At 37.1% G+C, this 22,577-nt stretch overlaps 1 protein-coding gene across 6 annotated transcripts in view; it reads left to right on the top strand.

Moving 5' to 3' along the window:
* Positions 1 to 717: 717 nt before the first annotated feature.
* The window catches only part of EXOC6B (exocyst complex component 6B), a 729,400-nt gene continuing 707,540 nt past the window's right edge, over positions 718 to 22,577 (top strand). For 2 of the 6 annotated variants that reach the window (XM_032652456.1, XM_032652458.1), the window contains exon 1: positions 914 to 1,039. The gene's annotated coding sequence lies outside the window, so the exon portion shown is untranslated. Of the gene's footprint in view, positions 1,040 to 22,577 lie in introns of all 6 variants that reach the window. The other 4 variants (XR_004352738.1, XM_032652455.1, XM_032652459.1 and 1 more) reach the window with 4 other exon arrangements.

Genomic DNA, 22,577 nt, shown 5'->3' with positions numbered 1-22,577 from the left:
CTAATCTGGTGAATTTATGAAATGCAGATGCCTGGATAAGAATGTCCATATGTAGGACATTTGGTCTGTATTAAAAAAAAGGATCCAAGGTGCTTTAGATGCAGTTGGTTGTTGGACCAGTGGAGCCATTAGAATAAAGTACAAATTTCTCTTCCCAGTATTCCTTTTCCAAGATGCTTTTCCAGCCCCATCTCTTGCTACTACTTCTCTACACACCAGTGCAAATGAAGTTTTTGTTGGCTTTCTGGGTGCTCCTCACACCTTCCAATCACATCTTTAAAAAATGTTCAGGCTTAGTCTCTCAATGAATCCTTCGCAGCCAGAAGTGATCACTGTGCTCGATTCTCTGAACTGGCTTACAGGTACATTATGCCTTATCTCTTAGTTTCGGGTTTCTTAGTTTTGAGCTTTTCCTCCCTGTTAACTTGTAAGATCGCTGTCCTCAGAAACCTAGCTCGTCCTTTCTTTTTTTTTATTTTTTTTTTGGTCCTTTCTTAATATTCGTGCCTATAGAGGCTTTTGCACTTTGAGGCAAGGGTCTTAAGAATTTGTAGGTTTAGTGCCATTGCCGGACTTAATCTCCGTTGCATATGAAGTCGTTAACTGTTCCTGCCTTAGAGCGGAGCTTTTAACACGTTTGCCGATTCAATGAATAACGTGTGGAACCCCATCTCCCAGAGAACTACAATCCCAGCGGGCATTGCGCGGAACGTCTGCGGACGTGGGGACGCTAGGGGGCGTGCCGCATGTGAGGGAGGGGTCGTCCTGCGGGTAGCAGGAGGCTCAGGAGGCTCTGGAGACTGGGGTGAGAGAGAGGAGAGAGAGCGAGAGAGCGAGAGAGAGAGAGAGGGAGAGAGAGAGAGCGCGAGCGAGCGAAAGGTGAGCCGAGCTGAAGGAGGGCACGCGCTGCCGGGCACCCCCAGTCTATGGAGCGGGGTAAGATGGCGGAGGCGGAGAGCCTGGAAACAGCGGCGGAGCACGAGCGGATCCTCCGAGAGATCGAGAGCACCGACACGGCCTGCATCGGGCCCACGCTCAGGTACCCTGGGTACCGGGGCCACAGATGGGCGGGCACGGGCGGGATCCGGGGGCAGGCTTCCTCCGGGCTGTGCGGCGGGCCGGCCACCCGCAGGGCCGGCGCCGGCCCCTCCCTTCGGAGAGCCAGGCGAGCGACCTCCACCCTCGGTGAGGCGGGTCCCCCTCCGCAGTGCCGCCGTGGGGTCCCTTCCCGACCGTCGGCGCCGGCAGCCCCGTTACTCTGTAGGCTCTGCCTCCCTTGGGGCTGGGGCAGCCGTCGTTCTCCCTCCGAGGCTAGACCGGCGCGGACAGCGGGAGCGCGCCCGGCAGGTGGTGGCTTTTAGCAGAGCTTTCACCCTGAGGACATCACCCTTCTGTCTCCGACTCAAACCCCGTCCTGCCCTAGACCCAAGACCTGCTCTTCAGGCAAAACAGACTTCACCCCACGGTCTCTTGCTCGGAAATTAAACTCTTGCCTCAGAATCACAACCACTTCTCAGAATCGAGTTCTTGAAAATCCTAGGCCTGGAAGGAGGGAAGTTTCCTTCAGCGTCTCCTGTGAGCGGGTGCTCGCTGAGCCCTGTCAGGAGGACGACCTCCCCAAGTGTGCAGCCTCCTGGTACTCCTCACCGAAGAGACGTTATCTCCCCTCCGTTCCCTGTGACCATTACTTTGCCCACACACCCCCATTTTATTTGGAGTTGTCAAAACAAGCCGCCGCCCACCTCAACTTATTTAACAAAACTTAGGTACCACTTACTATGTAAAGTGCAAGACATTTATTAAGCGATTTACAAGTATAACTTACTCAAACCGCACAACAGCCCTATTAGGAAGGTACTATTATTGCCCTCCTTTTACAGATGAAGCACAGAGAGGTTAAGTGACTTGCCCAAGGTCACAGAGAAAATAGGAGAGTCGTGATTCCTGCTCACGCATTCTGGATCCAGAGTCTGCATTCTTAATCTCTCTTTTTCTGCCTCAGTTGGGGATCACCATCTACCAGTACTTTATGTTAACTACTCACCAAGCGCAATTTCAAACTACCTTTTTCTTTCCCCTCAGTTTATTAGTGCCCTAGAACTAGCTTATCTTCGTCCTTCCTGTGGCACCTTCTGGTCTCCATGCAGCCAACAGAGAGAATTATCTTACCCACCTTGTACAGTCTTGGGTCGCTGTTCCTCCCCTCAAAAAAGGTATTACTCACTGCTTTGTTTTTTCATGGGGAGAGTTGCCTCATGAAAGTGTTTGAAGGAGGGGCAGGCTGGAGACTAGACTCCTCATTTCCACCCGCACAGCTTCCTTCTCCAGGGCATATTGTTAGCACAGTTTTACCAGTGCCATCCCTGGACATGGGACATGACCATCCTTAGTAGTTTGCTTTTTGTTCCTTACTGCGTTATGATCATGACCGTCATGCTCCTCTCTTTTTACATTTTCTTGAGTTCTTAGGGGTGAATGACCCTCATTTCATTGTCTTTACTTTTATAAAAATTAAGGACTACTTACTGATATTCTATGTACATTATTAATGGTTATTAATATTTGGTTTTCATGAAACAAAATGTTATTAGAGTTACTGAGGACGCTGTTTCAGCGTTCTACTAAGAAATTTGGCTGCTGTGCTATATAGTTGGCAGCCAAGCAAAGCTCCTGCTGGAGCAGTTGGGATTACCAGAGTTTTTAGGAAGGATTCTTCATCAGAACACCATTAATGTTGTCTTGAGTTGGTTGCGGTTTTTAATTGCTGTCGTTCTTGGTTTATAGGATAAATGACTTAATTTAGTGTTATCAATTTAGTTTGTTGTGATTTATTATGTTAGCTCTCCACTGAATAGTAATGCATATTTGTTCAACTGAATTTTGGCCTGTAATTTTCCATTACCTTGTCTGAAGAGTATACATATTATGTTTAAAATATGTTACCCATTCTCCCGCAGATTTGCCTCACTGTTATCACTGAGTTCTTTTTTCACTGGAAAGTCAGGTTTTGTTGGGGTATATGGATTAGGGATCTTTTGTCCTAAGAGGACATGGTAAAAAAAAAAGTTTTGAAAACCGCTGCACTATCCTACTACTTTTAGTTGCTTTTGCTGACTCCCTTTTATCATTATTAGGGGCTTTTCATTTTTGGCCTCGTCTGGTCTTTGGTGGATAACCCTAAATCTTACTATCGGACCCAAGATTCAATTACTAGAACATCCTGTAATACAAGTAACATACACTGTCTTTGTCTTTAGTCTAGCTTGTTCTTCCCATATTCACAGGGGATGATCTCATCTTTCTTTCTTATTCCATTCAGAGGCAGCAGCATGCACAGACTTGATGTTTCACATCTCATGCTTGACCCTGGGTGCACTTCCATAATCATTATCTCCTGGTTTTCCATCACAGTTATTAAACAGGTTTGATAAAGGCAGTAGGCTCTCTTCCCCAACTTTACTCTTAACTGTGAATCTCAAACTCTATCCCTCTTCATAGTCTTCCCTGTTTCTTCTGAGGTAGCATTTTTAAGGCACCGGGTTCTTAGCTGTTCCTGAGAAAGGTTTTGTAAGTGAAGAGGAACTAGATAATAATAACTTGTGGTACCAAATTATTCTTCCAGTTTTATCCCTTTTTGTTTGAGGAGCCACAGTGGCTTGACTTTTTCATCATATAACTAACCTTATTTAAGCTTAAACAGTAAATGCAATGTTAGTTGATTCCCATGTATCATAAGGAGTGCCTTTCCTTACTTACTGTAATTCTGAAAGTCCCAAGCTTATCCATGCATATAGAGGCTGTTGCCTAGCAAATTCTTTTGGGAAAGCAGCCATCTCTTTCTTCTCTGTCTTCATCTCAAAAATTATTTTGTTAACTACAAGTCCTGATTTTGCAGATGAGGAAAGAGGCCCATAAGATGTTAGGGCATGTCTTGTTTTTAAAATAATATTGATTCTTGCCTTGTAGTGCTAATACTAAAATAGTGATCACAAATCACTCATGAACAATAGCTTCATATTTTCATTTTTCAAATCACGTTTACATATCTCTAGTCTTCTTTCACATCAGTTATTCAAAATAAGCCATTTCCTCACTTTGCTCTCTGGGTGCTAGCAATTAACATTCAGTTTTAATTGCTATTTAAGATTTTAAAACAGACTTTTAAATTTAACAGTGAAATACATTGCCTTTAAAACAGTAGCTTTATTGGGATATAATTCATATCCCGTACAGTTCACCCATTTAAACTATACAATTCAGTGTTTTTTTTAGTGTATTCACAGAGTTGTGTAACAGTCACCACAGTCTAATTTTAGAATATTTTCATCACCCCCAAAAGAAACCCCATACCCATTAGCACTCACTCTTCATTCTGTCCCCCTTCCCAAGGCAGTCACTACTTTCTGTCTTTATGGGTTTGCCTATTCTGTTCACTTTGTATAAATGGAATCATACAACATTTTGAGGAACTGCCAAACTGTTTAACAAAATGTCTGTACCATTTTGCATTCCTCCCAGCAATGTGTAAGTGTTCCAGTTTCTTCATATCCTTGTCAGCACTTGTTAATATCTTTTTTATTTTAGCCATCCTAGTGGATACAAAGTTGCGTCTCACTGTCATTTTGATTTGCATTTCCCTAATGGTTAATGTTTTCATGTGCTTATTATTATTATTATTATTTTTGCGGTATGCGGCCTCTCACTGTTGTGGCCTCTCCCGTTGCGGAGCACAGGCACCGGACACGCAGGCCCAGCAGCCATGTCTCACGGGCCCAGCCGCTCCGCGGCACATGGGATCCTCCCGGACCGGGGCGCAAACCTGTGTCCCCTGCACCGGCAGGCGGACTCTCAGCTACTGCGCCACCAGGGAAGCCCATGTGCTTATTATTTATTTATCTTTTTTGGAGCAATGTCTATTGAGATCCTTTGCTCAGTTTTTACTTGGGTTGTCTTTTTATTATTGAGTTGTAAGAGTTCTTTATATATTCTGGATATAAGTCTCTTACCAGGAATAGGATTTGCAAATACTTTCTTCCATTCTTTTGGTTTGTTTTTTCATGTTGCACAAAAGTTAAATTTTGATGTAAGTCCAGTATATCTAGTTTTTATTTTTTTGCTTGTGCTTTTGGTGTTGTATCTAGGAAGCCTTTGCTTTACCCAAGATTATGAAGATTTCCTCTTGTTTTTTTCCTGAGTTGTATAATTTTATCTTTACATTAAGGTCTGTGATCCATTTTGAGTTAATTTTTGCCTAGAGTGTAAGGAAGGGTGTTCATTTTCATTCTTTTACATGTTGATATGCAGTTCTAGCATCATTTGTTGATTGCCATTTTTCTAACCCAGATATATTTCTGGTTGATTTATCTTGGTCTTTTTACCATTAAATTTATATTCCTTATTTGTAGCAGAAATGTAACCTTCAAGACCCTGTCATTGTGTTTGTTTGACTTTGCTGTTCAGTTTGACCTCCCTTGTTGAGTGCTCTCACCTGGGAAGAAGTTTGCTCTGATGTTTTCAGGTAAAGGTTTTCTCTTTTTTAGATTAGTTGCTGCCTTCCATTTCTGAGGGTCTTGTGTTATAAGAATGATGTGATTGCTATATTTGATCTTGGTAAAGCACTTTACTTTAGGGACTAATTCTTGTCTTACCTCATGGAATGGTTTTGTGTTATACTGCTCAGCTTTAAGATTAACATAAGGTGTATTAATGATAGAATCTTATCTATTTGATCTTTTTCATTGTTGAAACATTAAAAAAGCTATTATGTCAACATTTTAAAAATTTTGGAAGCTATATTAAGAATTACTTACACTCCTATAACACTGCTGCTGTTGTTTTGGTGCATTTCCTTTTAGACCTTTGCTTTATGTATTTTGTTGTTAAGCTGTATTCTTGGTGCAGTAACAATTTTCTCTCTTGCTTATTTAATTAAGTTGTGTGTAAAGCTGCCTCTTACAGAAAAGAAATATGGGGAGTATTTTCAAAAGCTGTTTTGCTCAGTGTCATTTGATAATTAAATATGGGGAACTGGCTTCCCCACTTACTACTTCTGTGCCTTTGGCCACATGGCTTTGTTTTCCATCCTCTGCCCTCCCCTGTTACCTAAGTTGTACAGAAACCAGTTAACCATAATCCTTGGTTTATGACACTCTCTCATTATTGGTCACCGCATGGACCTCTTTAAACAATTAATTAATTGTTTTAATAAGCAGTTTACCACCCTAGTAGGCAAATTTTTCTCATCTTTAAAATGGGATTATACCACCTACATTGCAGGAACAGTATCAAAAAAAAAAAAAAAGGAGATAAAGCGTTCTTCACTGTACCTGCTAGGCAGTAGTAACTCCGATAATGTGAATCATCTGCCTTTTACCCTTGAGTTTGCTATGTGGACTTAGGTATTTCTGTTTTTGGAGTTACGTTAATTACAAAACTTAGTGTTTGGATTGGTTCTTGACTTTTTTTTTTCCCTTCCACTCATACAGCTGAGGGATATAATATTCATCAATAATCAGACCCTGGAAGTGGTTACTTTGATATAGACTGGAGAATGGAGGAGGAGATGGGAAACAATTTTATAAAGGCAGTTCAGGTGACTGATATACTCCGTCCTTGACAATCAATGAGGGGAAAGAAATGATCTCCCATTGCTAATTGCTTATTTTTTAGTAGTAGCTCCCTTCTAAAAATAAAATTTTTATATTTTAATTTATAAATGTAAGGTAATGACTTGTAAAAAGAAGAAACAGACAACAAAAAACTTAATCCTACCACCCTGTCACAATCTTAGATTTGTATATTTCTTTTAAGCTTTTTCCATATTCATTTTATTACATTAGAAGAATATTATCATGTTGTGTCTTGCTTTTTCAGTTAACATATTATATACAGTTTTATACATTGTTATATATCTATATTATTTTGGTGGCTTCATTCATGAATTAATTTATGCATTCATTCTACAAATATTTATGGAACAACTTCTATGTGCCAGGTACTCTTCCAGGCTCTGGGGTACAACAGGGAACAAAATAGACATGTCCCTGCCCTTTTGGACCTTACATTCTAGTGGAGCACTCACAGAATAAACAAACACATAGATACATAAAATAATAGTGTTATTTAGTTGTTAGTGTTACATATGATGGGGCATTATTTTTGATTAGGTGATTAGAAAAAGTTATTCTGGCAAAGGTTTGAAAAGAGTGAAGGAGCAAGCCATATGGCTCTCTGGGGGAAGTACCTTCCAGACAGCAGGCACAGTGTGAAGACTCAGGAGAAGCATAATGGGAGGTGATGGTAGGAAATTAGTGAGGGTCCAGATAGTGTAGACAAAGAAAGAGACTGATTTTATTTCTAAGTGTTATGGCAAGGTACAAGAGAGTTTTGAGCAGGAAAGTGACATGCTGTAACTTAAGTTAAACAAAGAACATTCTGGCTGCTGTGTGAAGATTGGAGTAAGAGAAGAAACAGGAAAACCAGTCAAGGGGTATTTGCAGTAATAAGAACTAAGAGATGGTTGTAGCATGCAGTAAGATGTTGGGGAGGAGATGATGAGAAGTAGTTGGATTTAGAATATATTTTGAAAGCAGAGCCAAAATATTGGATTAGTTATAGGGATTAAAGAAAGAGAGGAATCAAACATGATTCCAAGGCTCTTGGCCTAAGTAAATGGGTGAATGGTGGTGCCATTTATTAGAATAGAGAATGAAGGGGGAGGAATTTTATTTTTCTTTGTGGCACTTACTATTGCCTGACATATATAATTTTTAATTGTCTCCTTCATTAGAATGCGTATTCCAGGAGGGGACGAATTTTGTTTCTTTTGTTTGCTGCTGTATCCTGGAAACCTGAAAGAGTGCCTGGCATACAGTTGGTACTCAATAAATATTTGTTGAATGAATAGAAGAATAAAATAATTGTACCATGAACTGTTAATTATTTGGGGGTTAATTAAATGATTTGTAGATTAACTGTCTTAAAAAATATGACTAGGCTTTTGAGCAAAAAATAAAACTGCTGAAAATCTTGAAAACCTCGGCGTGTTGGAAGTGTTTATTTTTTGGAATTACGTATGATTTTAGAGTTCCTCTTTCTCTTCAACAAAAGCGTAATCTAAAATAATTGGCCTCTAATGCCTGTGAATCTTAAATATTTTTGCAGTATTGTTAAAATTTTTCAAATTTAAGTATGATAACTTTAGTGACTAAAATGTTATGATCTAAGTACACATTGTATAAATAAAGCTTAACATTTGGTAATAAGTTAAAATTTTTGTACATTTGGGAAAAAGGGGGTGGACAGTGTTAAATAAGTTTCAATTACAATATGGAATAGGATAATGAATTTTTTGTGGTTTGATAAAGAAAAGTTAGGTTTTATTTTAATGACTTCATTGACTTGTCAAGCAAATTGAAAAATGAAAAACTGAAAAAGCCCTCTTGTAGCTGATAAGACAGTGCTGGTTTGGTTCAATCAGCATTGGGCTCCAAGTCTGATTTTATTCGAGCTAAATAAACAAAAATTTTCATTGAAGCTCTTCCAGTGGAAGGTTATTCTGGTGTGTTATCTGATCAATTAGATTCAAGCCATAGAAAAATTAGTAGTCACAGAGGGAAATTAAATGGGAGAGTAGCATTTGGCAATCATTCCTATGTTGAATTTGAAGAATTTATTAGTTATCATTAGATCAAATATATAGTGCTGGTGAAACTCATCTGGAAATTTTACCTAGTATAATAATGAAAATAAAATATGAATGGGTAAATTATCTTTATTTGTATGGGTTTGAAATATTTAAAAAGTGGAAAGAAAATGATATGAACCATAAATATAGTATTTTTCCCATTCCCTCTATTCCTCATTTTATTAGTTTGTTGTTTATTCTTCCATTGTATTTTTAATGCAAATATAGGCATATATGATTTTATTTTCTCCTCCCCTTTTACAAAAGAAGCAGTGTACTGTATATGCAGTTCTGTAGCTTAGTGTTTTATATTATTTCATCAATATATTTTGGAGATCTGTCCATATCAGTATGCAGAGATTTCCCTTATTCTTTTTTACAGCTATATAGTGTAAATATACTATGGTTTATTCAGCCAGTTCCCTATTTCTGTATACTTGGGTTATGTCCAGTCTTTTGTTGGACAAAATAATGCAGCAGTGAATAATCTTGAATGTCTGTAATTTCTTATTGTACATTTCCTACTGTATCTGTAGGATCGATTCCCAGAAGTGGGATTGCTGGGTAAAATAATGAGTGTACCTGTACTTTGGTAGGTATTACTTTCTACAGGGGTTGTACCATTTTGTTCTCCTTCTAGCCGTCTATGAGATTGCTCATTTCTCCATAGCATTTTCAGCAAAGTGTGTTTTAGACTTTTGAGTTTTTGCTAATATGATAATGACAAATGGTATTTCAGCGTTTTTATTTGTACTGTATGAGTGGGGCTGAACATCTCTTCATATGTGTAAAGACTGTGTGTGTGTGTGTGTGTTCTGTCTGTCTGTGTCCTTTGATTATTTTTCTATAAGGTTGGTATTTTTCTCTTTGATTTGGGAGCACCAGTAAAGAACCTTTGATAATTATGCTTTGCTTAAATGCATCAGGAGTGTACAAACTAAAACGAGTTGTGATTACTAAAACAAAGAAACTATTGTTTTTTATGGAATGAAAGTTCAAACCTGCCTTTCTGTTGTTTTAGTTATAAAGGAACATGAATAAACAGACATTTTAAAAGAATTAAAAAAAACTTATACCAAGAGGCTATGATAATTTGAAATCAGAAGGTTTTTTGGGGGAATGCAGTAACATTATTAGATAATGCTGCTTCACATACAAATACAGTTCTTAGCAAATCAGAGGATGTCAACATTTTAATAAATTCTTTACTTTAAAATGTTCTGGTATGTATTCACATGTTTACATAATTTCCAGCATTTACCTAATTAGTATATGAATTAGTTGCAAAAAATTATTGATAAGGACAATTATTTAGTATGGTTTTGGAAGCAGTTTAAAATTTTAGAGGACATTTATGATGTAGCTTTAGTTTGGAATATGATATGTATGAATATTGATTAGGTCATTGAGGAAAATAAAGATATTTTGATTCTTTACATTGTTGGATTTGATAGTTTTTAGTATTTGCTAATGATATAGTAATTTATTTAATCACATACAAAATCAAGCTTCCAGCTGAAAACAACTTGAAGAAATAAAATTAGTGAGTAGCTTCTCTATGAAATACGTTAATCTGGGTTGAGATGCTGAGCAACTATGACGTTTAATATTTGCTTGGGGGAGATAGCAAAAATAATGAGGGGGGGAGGAGTTAGTAAAAACTGAGTTAAAAATAAAGCTGAGCTTAAACCTGATGTGACTAATAGCTTATTTCTTAGAGATGTCTGCTATGGCTGTGGGAAAAAAAGAGTAAAGCCTTTTTTTGCAGTGTAGTAGTATCTGCTGGAGTATTTAGAAAACAAGACAGTTTGCTGACTAGCTGATGTTACATGGACTTTGTTTGAATATTTGAAGTAAGGAGAGATCAGTTAAGAGATAGTGATAATGAAATATTTTATTATTTTGGCTATTTTAGAAAGCAATTTGTGATGTGTATCTGTAAGTTATATTTATGTTATATTTTACGTTCCTCGATGTCCTTGGAATGTTAAATGTTTTCTTTCAAATTGCGGGTAACTGAGCATTAATATTTCCTTTACATTTTGACTGATTTTTTTGAAGGGTGATTAATTTTGTCTTGACTCTGTTTTGGGGTTATTCTCAGTCTCCTTCCCCTCTTATTCTGGTTGACAATTGACTGTTTTCTCTTTCTCTCTCTTTTTCTCTGATTTTCCCCTTGCCTTGTAGAAAGGAATTAGATGGTTTCCAAAAATCTACATGATTTAAAAAAATATTGTAATAGGTACATCAAAGGTAGTGAGCAAATTGGGGGGAGGGAAAACAAAGGTAGGAAAGAGAATATGAAGTCAAGAGTGAGAGCTGTTAAAAGATTATGTTTGTTAAGGTAGGCCATCAGTTTGGCTCTAGGCTTTCCGGCAGCTAGTGCAAAAACGAGATATGCTTTGTTGTTTGAGTTATGGTGTAAACTTAAAAAGTAGTTACTTTGGAGAAGCACGGCTATTCTTGGTTCTGAGAACTGTTTCTCCCATATGTCCTCACAAAGAAGGCCCTGTATAATGTAACTTTAATAGCCATATAGTAAATGCAGCAATATGTGACAGGCTGTTTCTTATATTGTCCTTTAGTGAAAGCATATGGCATAACCAAAGCACAATTTAGTAAAAGCAGTTCTGCAGGGAGTCAAGGGAATGCAGTTGTCTGCTTGTCTTGGCTTAATCAAGGCATAGATTTTATAATACCTACAGTGGAAGTTGATGGTGCATTATCCCGCTTACCCCCTTTTTTGGATTATTGATCACTTTGAGAATCTTTTGAATGCTATATGCCCTTTCCTTAGTAAAATGCATGTGACCAGTCTTCATAATTTCTAGTCTAGAAGAGTGTATGCCTTGCATGTACGTTAAGTCTTCATAAATACTGCTTTTAGTAGTCAAAGTTTTTGATAACTGACAAGTATCAGTGAGTTCAAGATTATATTTTTCTGCCTTTCTTTGTGAATGTATCACTTGCATGTGTTCTAGGTTAAGTAAGACCTGTATGTGCTTTAAAAGTAAACCAGCTGTGGGTTGGAATATTATTTTTTTATGAAAGCTGAAGAACCTGGATAAGCCACTCTATTTCTTCAAAAGAAGTAGAGTGAGAGAGAGTACTTAAGGATAGGGCCAAGGGTCTTTAGAAGTTATTTGGGTTGTGTTCAAGAAAGAAAGAAATGCCATTAAAGCCATCATAATTTTATTCCTAACAGTCTTAAATTTGATGTTAAAGACCAACCCACCTTGGCCATTTAAAAAACTGCCAACAAATAAAGTAACCATACATGTTTTGTCTGTGTAATTTAGAGTATACTTCCTGGAAAATGTGTGCCTTATTAAGGAGGTTATTTACCTGGAATGTCTGGAACCTACCCTGTTCTGGATTTATAATTAAAAAAAAATTGAGATGTATAAGTCTCAAGAGCACAGAGATTGATAAAATAAAATTTAAGCCTGTAATATATATTTGCATATAAAAACTTTAAAACATGCATCGCCCGGTTAAACATCTAAGTGAGCAAGAATTATCACAGTGCAACCCACTAGGTTACCTTAATGTGGTTTGTGATGATACATATGGACTAGGACTCTGTTAAAATACATGCCTCCCATTCACAGTCTTGGAGATCATCAGATTGACATGTATCTTGCACTGTAGTGAATTTACTTTCAGTTACTACTGTGATTTGATAAAAGCAAAAACAATGACAATAGCAAACTTTTTAAAAGAACAATTCTGTCATGTTTTGGGTATTTAGATGTTTCCAGTGTTTAGGAAGCTGGACAAATGTTCTATTGTATATTAGATAAGTGACAAGGCCATTTGCCAAAAATGATGATTTGGATTAAAATAAGGCTCTTTTGCATATTTGTTTTTGATTAAAAAGCTGTGGAGTAACACAGGCTTTCAATTTTGATTGTGTTTTTATATACTTGGAACATGACAAACTGGGACGAAAGTGTATCTTTTGGCATTGTGATTTTGTATAGTGGAGCACTAACGTCTTGTTGCATGTCAGAACCTTTGCTTTTATTGTTCTCAATATCTCTATATTTAAAAAGTGCTTCTTTATGTTTTTTTCCTTTGAAAATTGTGGCTTTGTTTCTTTCCTCATATTTGTGCTTGCTTTTTGTATCTCCCTTCTGCTTTCTGTGAAACATCTAAGCAAGCAAGAATCATTGCAGTGCGACTAACTTTCACTTTCTAGGGAAGCTCTGGTGCCAATAAACAATAACATTTTAAGGGTATTGATATGAAATGTGATCTTACCAAGAAATATGAATGAATAAAAACAGCAGACATTGAGCTTGACTGAATCCATGTTATGAAACATTTTTGGTATGGAGTTTGATGTTAGGAAAGACATGTTTGTATAACACATTAAAAAAAAAAAAGGAAAGAAATAAGGGAGCTAGCCAAACATTTTGTTTTTGATGAGGTAAAAGAATTACTTGACATTTGTAAGGGAGAAGTGTACAACAAAGATCTTTTGGCATTGGAATAGCAAAGGAAAGAGGAAAATGAAATGAGAAGAGCTCTGGAAATAGAAAAATAGGCTATTGGAAGCATTTTTAAATGGTAAATATGGATCTGACTGTATACATTTATTATTTGATTTTTTTAAAATGAAACTTTGCATTTTGAGGTAATTGGAAATTCACTTGTAAGAAATTATACAGAGATCCCCTGTACCCTTTACACAGTTTCCTCCACTAGTAGCATCATGAGAAACTGTAGTACAATATATCAGGACTAAGATATTGCCATTGTGACAGTCAAAATACAGAATATTTTCATCATCACAAGCATCCCTCGTGTTGCCCTCTTACAACTACAACTATTTTCCTTCTGTCCCTATCTGCTCTTTAGCCCCTGAAAACCACTAAACTGTTCTCCATTTCTATAATTTTATCATCTCAAGAATGTTATATAAATGGAATCATACAGTATGTAACATTTTGGAATTGGCTTCACTCAATGTAATTTCCTGGAGATTCATCCAAATTGTTGTGGTGTATCAATAGTTTGTTCCTTTTTATTGCAGAATGGTATTCCATGGTATAGCTGTACCACAGTTTTTTAATCATTCATCCATTAAAGGACATCTGGCTTATTTCCGGATTTTGGCTATTAAAATGAAACTGCTATAAATAGTTCTGTAAAGGTTTTTGTGTGAACAAACATTTTCACTTCTCTAGGGTATATAGCTAGTGGTGGAATTGCTGGGTCATATGGTAACTCTATGTTTAACTTTTTGAAGAACTACTAAACTTGTTTTCTGAAGTGGTGGTACCATTTTACGTTCCCACCAGCAATGTAGGCGGATTTGTTTTTCCAGATCCTTGCTAGCATTTGGTATCACTGTTTTTTATTTTGGCCATTCTGATACAGGTGTAGTAGTATCTTATTGTGGTTTTAAATTTTTTAACTTATTGTGGTTTGTATTTTTCTAACTGCTAATGATGCTGAACATCTTTTCATGTACTTACTTGCCATATGTATATCTACTTCGTTGAATTGCTTCTTCATGTGTTTTGCCCAGTTTCTAATTGGATTTTTTTAACTGTTGAATTTTGAAAATTCTTTATATTTCTAGATACTAGTCCTTTATTGGATGTGTGGCTTGTAGACATTTTCTCCCACTCTGTGGCTTGTCTTTTCACCCTCTTAACAGAGGTCCATTACAGATCAGAAGTTTTTTATTTTGATGAAGTCCAAGTTACCAATTTTTCTTTGTATGGAACATGTTTTTGGCGTCAATTCTAAGAACTCTGCCTAGCCCTAGATCTTGAGGATTTTCCCTGGTGATTCGTTTATCCTAAAAGTTTATAGTTTTACAAAAATGAAAAGTCTGTGATTCATTTTTTTTAAAAAATTCATTTATTTAATTTATCTTATTTTTGGCTGCGTTGGGTTTTCGTTGCTGTGAGCGGGCTTTCTCTAGTTGTGGCGAGAGGGGGCTACTCTTCGTTGCGGTGCGCGGGCTTCTCATTGCGGTGGCTTCCTTTGTTGTGGAGCACAGGCTCTAGGCACACAGGCTTCAATAGTTGCAGCACGCAGGCTCGGTAGTTGTGGCTCACGGGCTCTAGAGCGCATGCTCGGTAGTTGTGGTGCATGGGCTTAGTTGCTCCGTGGCATGTGGGATCTTCCCGGACCAGGGCTCGAACCCATGTGCCCTGCATTGGCAGGTGGATTCTTAACCACTGAGCCACCAGGGAAACCCCTGTGATACATTTTTAAATGATTTTTGTAATTTTTGTATAAGCAATGAGACTTCAAAATTTCTCCCTCCTTTTTTTTTGGCCTATGGATATCCAATTGTTCCACCACCATTTATTGAAAAGGCTGTTTTTCCTCTAATGAACTGCTTTTGCACCTTCGCCAAAAGCCACTTGGGCATATTTGTGTTGGTCTGTTCTGGGGTCTCTCTTTTCTGTCGATCTATGTCTGTCCCTCTGCCAGTATCACAGTCTTGATTACTGTAACTTTATAGAATAAGTCTTGATAATGGGTAGACTGATTCCTTCCACTTTAATCTTCTTTATCAAAATAGTTTTAGCTCATTTAGTTCCTTTGCCTTTCCATATAAATTTTAGAATAATTTTGTTTATATCTACAAAAGTATCTTGCTGAGATTTTGATAGGAGTTGTATTAAACCTGTATATCAATTTGTGGAGAATTGACTTCTTTACTTCATGAGTCTTCCAGTCACAAATATGGTATGTTTATCAATTTGTTTAGCTCCCTTTTGATCTATTTTTATCAGCACTGTGCAGTTTTTTGCATACAAACTCAGTCCATATTTTGTTAGATTTACACCTCAGTATTTCTTTTTTAAAAAGTGATTGTAAATGGTACTGTATTTTAAATTTTGGTGTCATTATGTTCATTGCTAATATGTAGAAATACAATTAATTTTTGGATGTCTATCTTGTATCTTTGTAACTTTCTTTATTAGTCTAGGACTTTTTTGTAGATTCCTTGGAGTTTTCTATGTTGAGAATAGTGTCATGTGCAATAGGGACAGTTTTAGTTTTTCTTTTCCAATCTGTATGCCTTTTCTTTAACTTTGTTTCACTGGCTAGAACTTTCAGGACTATGTTGAATAAGACTGGCAAATGTGGACATCTTTACCTTGTTCCGAGTCCCAGAGAAAGCATTCAGTCTTTCCCCCATTAAGTATAGTGTTAAGTTATAGAATTTTTGCAAATGCTGTTTATCATGTTGAGCAAGTTTCCTTATATTCCTATTTTCTGAGAGTTTTTATCATGAAAAAGTGTTGAATTTTGTCCAGTGCTTTTAGTGCATTGATTGATATGATCATGTGATTTTTCTTCTTTAGTCGTGTGGATTACATTGATTGATTTTGAATATCGAATGAGCCTGCCTTCCTGGAATAAAGCTGACTTAGTCATTGTGTATATTTCTTTTCATACCTTGAATTCTCCTTGCCCATATTTTCTTAGGGATTTTTGTGTTTATTTTTATGAGGGATATTGTTCTGTAGTTTTATGTATTTATTTGCTGTCTTTGTCTGGTTTTGATGTTAGGGTTGCTTCAGAAAAATGAATTGGAAGGTGTTTCCTCCCTCTTCTATTTTTTTCCCTCTTCTATTTTCAAGAAGAGACTTTAGAATTAATTCATAATTAGATTAATTCTGCTTTGAACATTTTGTAGAATTCTCCAATTAAACCATCTAGGCCTGGAGATTTATTTTTTGGGAGATCTTACAAATTCAGTTTCCTTCATAGTTCTGGGGCTATATAAATTACTATTTTCTAGTGGGTGAATTGTGATAATTTGTGATTTTTGAAGAATTGGTTTATTTCATCTAAGTTGTCAAATTTATGTCAAAAGAGTTTATAGTTCTCTTTTATTATCCTTTTTTTTTTTTTTTTTTTTTTTTTTGCGGTATGTGGGCCTCTCACTGCTGTGGCCTCTCCCGTTTCGGAACACAGGCTCCGGACGCGCAGGCTCAGCGGCCATGGCTCACGGGCCCAGCTCCTCCGCGGCATGTTGGATCCTTCCGGACCGGGGCACGAACCCGTGTCCCCTGCATTGGCAGGCGGACTCAACCACTGCGCCACCAGGGAAGCCCTATTATCCTTTTGATGGCTACAGGGTGTGTAGTGATGTCTGTGCTTTCATTCCTTATCTTGATAATTTGTTAGATATCTGTCAATTTTATTGGTGTTTTCAAAAAATCAGACTTTTCATTGATTTTATGTATTGTTTTTCTGTTTTCTATTTTACTGAATTCTACCCTCATATTTATTATTTCCTTCCTACTGTTTGTTTTTGCTCTGTAGTTTCTTGAGGTGTATGGGGGCTTCAAAGATTGATTTGAGGTTTTTTTCTCTTTTCTAATGCTATAAAATATCTCTAATGCTACATATCTCTATATTTATAATGCTGTAAAATATCTCTAGTGCTATAAATATCTCTCCCAGCACTGATTTACCTGTGTCTTGTAAGTTTTGATATGTTGTATTTTCATATTCATTCAGTTTAGTGTATTTTTGGATTTCCCTTTAGATTTCCTGTTTGACCCATGAATTATTGAGAAGTGTGTTGTTTAGTTTCCAAGTGTTTGAATATTTCCTGTTATCAATTTCTAGGTTGATTCCATTGTGGTTGGAGAGCATACTGTGTATTATTTCAGTTCTTTTGAATTTGTTGAGGTTTGTGTTATGGCCCACAGTATGGTCTTTCTTGATATATGTTCTGTGGACTCTTGAAAAGTATGTAATTCTGTTGGGTAGAGTGTTTTATGAATGTCGATTAGATTCCCATTGGTTGATGGTGTTGTATTTTTTCTGTATCGTTGCTGACTTTCTGTCTCAATTGTTGAAAGAGAGGTGTTGAAGTCTCAAGTATAATTGTGGAATTGTCTATTTCTCCTTTCAGATCTGTCCACTTTTGCTTCACATGTTTAGCAACTCTGTTGTTTGGTACATATACATTTAGAATTGCCATGTCTTCTTAGTGGATTGAGTATTTCATTATATAATGACCTATGTTGTCTCTGGTAATTTGCTATGAAATCTACTTTATCTGATGATAATATAGTTACCCCTGTTTTCCTTTGATTACTGTTTACATGATATATCATTTTCCATTCTTTTATTTATAACCTGCCTATATCATTATATATTCATTTGAAGTGACTTTCTTGCTCATAGCATACAGGTGTGTTTTTTCATCTATGTTGTCTGTCTCTGTCTGGTGTAATTAGAACATTTGCATTTAATGTAATTATTGATATGCTAAGTCTTAATTCTATTGTTTCATTTGTTGTTTTCTGTTTATTCTCTCTTGTTTTTCTATTTTCTTTGTCAAAGTAATTCTTTGAATTACTTGAACATTTATAGAGAATTCCATTTTGATTCATGTAATGTTTTTGAGTGTACCCTTTTTGGTGGTTTCTCTCGCGTTAGCGTTGTTTTTATTTAACTTCCTGCATTTTACTAGTGTCATCATTTTCCACTTTGAGTGAGGTATAGAAAACTTAGTCCCCTTGGGACTTCCCTGGTGGCGCAGTGATTAAGAATCCGCCTCCCAATGCAGGGGACATGAGTTCGAGCCCTGGTCCAGAAAGATCCCACATGCCGTGGAGCAACTAAGCCCGTGTGCCACAACTACTGAGCCTGTGCTCGAGAGCCTGTGAGCCACAACTACTGAGCCTGCATGCCACAGCTACTGAAACTCGTGTGCCTAGAGCCTGTGCTCCGCAACAAGAGAAGCCACCACAATAAGAAGCCTGTGCACTGCAATGGAGAATAGCCCCCGCTCACCGCAACTAGAGAAAGCCTGCGTGCAGCAACGAAGACCCAATGCAGCCAAAAACAAATAAATAAATAGATAAAATGTTAATTGTAAAAAAAAAGAAACCTTACCTCCCTTTATATCCCTTTATTTATCCACATTTTTGCTTACTGTGTCCTTTTTTCCTTTCTGATGTTCCAAGCTTCTCTTTTCTATCTGTCTCCTTTTTTTAAAAAAATCATTTCCTTTCCATTTAGAAAACATCCTACAGCCATTCTTTTAGAGTAGGCGTACTGGCAACACATTTTCTTTACATGGGAATGGCTTAGTTTTCCTTTATGTGAGAATGTTTTGATTCCTCCTTCATTCCTAAAGGGTATTTCTCCTGGGTGTAGGATTCTGGTTGAAAAGTGCTGTGCTACTTCTTTTTGGCCTCCATGGTTTCTGATGAGAAATTTGCTGTCATTCAAATTATTTTTTCCTTATAGGAAAGATGTCATTTTCCTCTGGGTTACTTTCAAGATTTTTTCTGTCTTTAGTTTTCAGGAATTTAATTATGACGTGTCTGGGCATGTGTCTTGGGTTTTTCCTGTTTGGGATTTGCTGATCTTTTTGAATCTGTAGGTTTATATCCTTTGCCAAATTTGGGAAGTTTTTAGCCATTATTTCTTCAAGTACTTTCTTGCCTCACCCTCTTTCTACTCTCCTGGGACTTGGGTAACATGAATGTTAGATTTTTTGTTATAGTCCAACAGCCCTTGAGGCTCTGTTCATTTCTTTCAGTTTATTTTCTCATGTTGTTCTGATAATGTAATTTCTCCTGTTCTGTCTTTCATTTCACTGAGTTTTTCCTCTGTCCCTTCCACTCTGTTCTTGGGTCCATCCACTGAGTTTTTAATTTCAGTTATTGTATTTTTCAGTTCTGAACTCTACATTTGGTTATCATTTCCTGAATTTCTTTGCTGAGGCTCTTTTTTTGTTTCAAGCACGTTCATAGTTGTTTGTTGAATCATTTTTATAATGACCACTTTAAAATCTTCATCAGATAATTCTAACTTCTCTGTTGTCTCAGTCTTGGCACCTAGTGATTATCTTTTTTTCATTAGTTTGGCAACTTCTTGGTTCTTGGTATGAAGAATGATTTTTAATTGAAATCTGTACATTTTTGTATTATGTTATGCGACTCTGGCTCTCATTTAAATCTATTCTTTTAGCTGGCTTTCTCTGACACCACTTTGGCAGGAGAAGATGTGGGTCACTGCTTCATTACTGCTCGGTGGAGGTAGGTGTCCACTTGGTGTCTGTTGACACCTGAGAGGGGCCCCTCATTACTGCTGGAGGTAGCAGTTCTGATTCCATACTTGGTCTTTGCTGACACCGTGGTGTGGGTTGTAAACATCTGGTGGGGATGCAAGTCCCAGATCGCTTCTTGGCCTTCTCGGACACTCTGACTGAGGTGTTGGGTGCTTTGTTATTATCTGTGAGGGTGGAAGTCTAGGCTTTCTTTCTGCCTGTGGTGATGTGGGTATGGGCGGGGCACAGTCCCCCCCCCCCCCACCGCCCCACTGTGGTGTTTATCTTGAATGGAAGGGTGATTGTATAAATATTTTCTGTCTTAGGCTGCCTCTTTTGTCATCTTTTGACTAGAGAGAGCAAGCTTTTGTTGAGGCTTTTTTTTATTTGCACCTGTTCGTGTTTCTGGGTTGCCAGCCTCTTCAGTTCCAAGTCTGGGATATGAGGCAAAAAGAAAACAGAGGAAACTCACCATTGTGTCCTTCTTTTTGTCCTGAGGTCCCAAGCCAGTTTGCTGCCTTCTTTCCACTTTTCAGACTTAAAAATTTTTGTTTTACATATAATGTCTAGAGTTTTTAGTTATACTTATTGGGAGGAATAGGAAAAACTATGTCTGCTGCATCTTTCCAGAAGTGGAAGTCTTATTATAAGCCTTTTAATTTTCAAATTATTTTTCTTTTTATAAGTATGCTGCATGCTTATTAGTAAAAATAAAAAGCAGTACAGAAGAGTATAAAGAAGACACAAGTACATATCTGGCAGAAATCTGTAACCATCATTAACTTTAGGTGATCATCATTCCAGATCAGCATCACGTCACACAAATATACAAATAGAAGGATGAGAAGAAGAAAATAATTTTCATGAAAATTGGATATACTATAATGCTATTTCTAATAAAAAGTATTACATTTAATTTTACTTGAAAAGGAAACTGAAATGAAACTTATATAATTATTGAATTTCAGGTAAATGTATTTTCATCACAAATAATGTTCCTTTTTAAAAGATCTTTTAAACTTAGAGTAAAAAGTCAGCTTCTATATTTGTGATTAAAAAATTACATTCAATTTTAGGCAGTATTAATTGATTTCCCATTATGGAAGAAAAGGAAAATTAGTGCTTTTTCTTTTTTCACAAGAGCTTTACTGAGATATAGTTCACATACTATACAATTTACTCGTTTAAACTGTACGATTCAGTGGTTTTAAATATATTCTCAGGCTACATAATTTCTCCAGAGAAAAATCCCCTGATACCTTTTCAGGTGTTTGGCTGCTGGAATACCCATGTATGGGGTGCATGTGTAGGGGTCTGACTGTTCTGTATTAAGTCTTTCATTTAATCTGTTTGTTTTCAGTGCTTCCATTATTCTTGGCATTCTAAATCATGACCTTCTCCATGGTTATGGCTGGTACCCAGACTCCCTTTTGGATTTCATTCCCTTGGCAAATACTCTAGGCTCTTTTTTGTACTATTCTGCTTCATCCTTACTGCCTTTTGACAGCTTTTCTTCCAGAAATTTGTTGCTGTATCTTGTTAGCTACAGGTTCTTTTCTTGTCCTTTTCCTTTAATGGGGTCTCAGAAGGGAGGAAGATAAATGCATGTGGTTGTTTCATCACACTGAAATAGAATTCTGGAAGCCAGAGTTAACTCATGCTGGCTCAAGTTGTTATCCTCTAGGCTGAAGCCAGTATATGTTAAATAGTGGATATTCACTAGAGTTTTAAAAATGAAGGAAAAGTCTAAAGAAGATTTTCCATAGCTACTAACTGCCCGGTCCTGTCCTCCATCCCTCATTTTTCAATACTGTTTTCATACGATGTAGTGACCCTCTCCCATTTATGGAGCTCTTTCACTATCTCCTAATTTTCCTTCCACATATTTTCTTTTTTCCCTCTTCCCTTGTTTTTCACTGCTAGTCGTTTCTTATCCAGTGTACCTCAGTTTTCTCTATCCATGATTATCCTGTAGAAGTCTTATTCATATATGTGTCCCAGTGTTTGCATTTCTTCTTTTTCTTTCATATTTTTGAAACAAACTTTTCAAAAGTTTATTGGTTTAAATGGTTTTCCTTTAAACTTTATTATTTCTATTTTATGTGAAATTATTTTGTCATATCTGTGAGTGTGTGACAGTCCCTAGGCAATTCTTTTAAAATTTTCTCTCATTAATTGAGTAACTTTTATGTTCCAGGTACTTTATTTTTAAACTAATGGCTTTTTTTTTGGCTGCATTGGGTCTTCGTTGCTGCATGCGGGCTTTCTCTAGTTGTGGCGAGCGGGGGCTACTCTTCGTTGCAGTGAGTGGGCTTTTCATTGCAGTGGCTTCTCTTGTTGTGGAGCATGGGCTCTAGGCACGTGGGTTTCAGTTGTTGCAGCACGCAGGCTCAGCAGTTGTGGCACGCGGGCCCTAGAGCGTGCGGGCTTCAGTAGTTGTGGTGCATGGGCTCAGTAGTTGTAGCTCATGGGCTCTAGAGCACAGGTTCAGTAATTGTAATGCACAGGCTTAGTTGTTCTGCGGCATGTAGGATCTTCCCGGACCAGGGCTCGAGCCTGTGTCCCCTGCACTGGCAGGCGGATTCTTAATCACCATGCCACCAGGGAAGTCCTGTAATGGCCTTTAAATATTTTACAATTTTATAAGTTTATTATAAAAAAGTAACAATTTAGAAGTATATAAGTAAACTTTCCTCTCTTCCCCATTTTAAAGTTACCCCTTCAAAGCATTATTAGTAGTTTGATGGGTAGTATTCTAGACTTTTTTCTATGCTTATATAAGCATGTGTATATACATACATTTATATATACATACATAGTCTTATAGTTTTTCTTTTT

The sequence above is a fragment of the Phocoena sinus genome, chromosome 13 (assembly GCF_008692025.1).
Source record: "Phocoena sinus isolate mPhoSin1 chromosome 13, mPhoSin1.pri, whole genome shotgun sequence".
Lineage (NCBI taxonomy): Eukaryota > Metazoa > Chordata > Mammalia > Artiodactyla > Phocoenidae > Phocoena > Phocoena sinus.
This window is presented reverse-complemented; position numbering and strand designations above follow the sequence as displayed.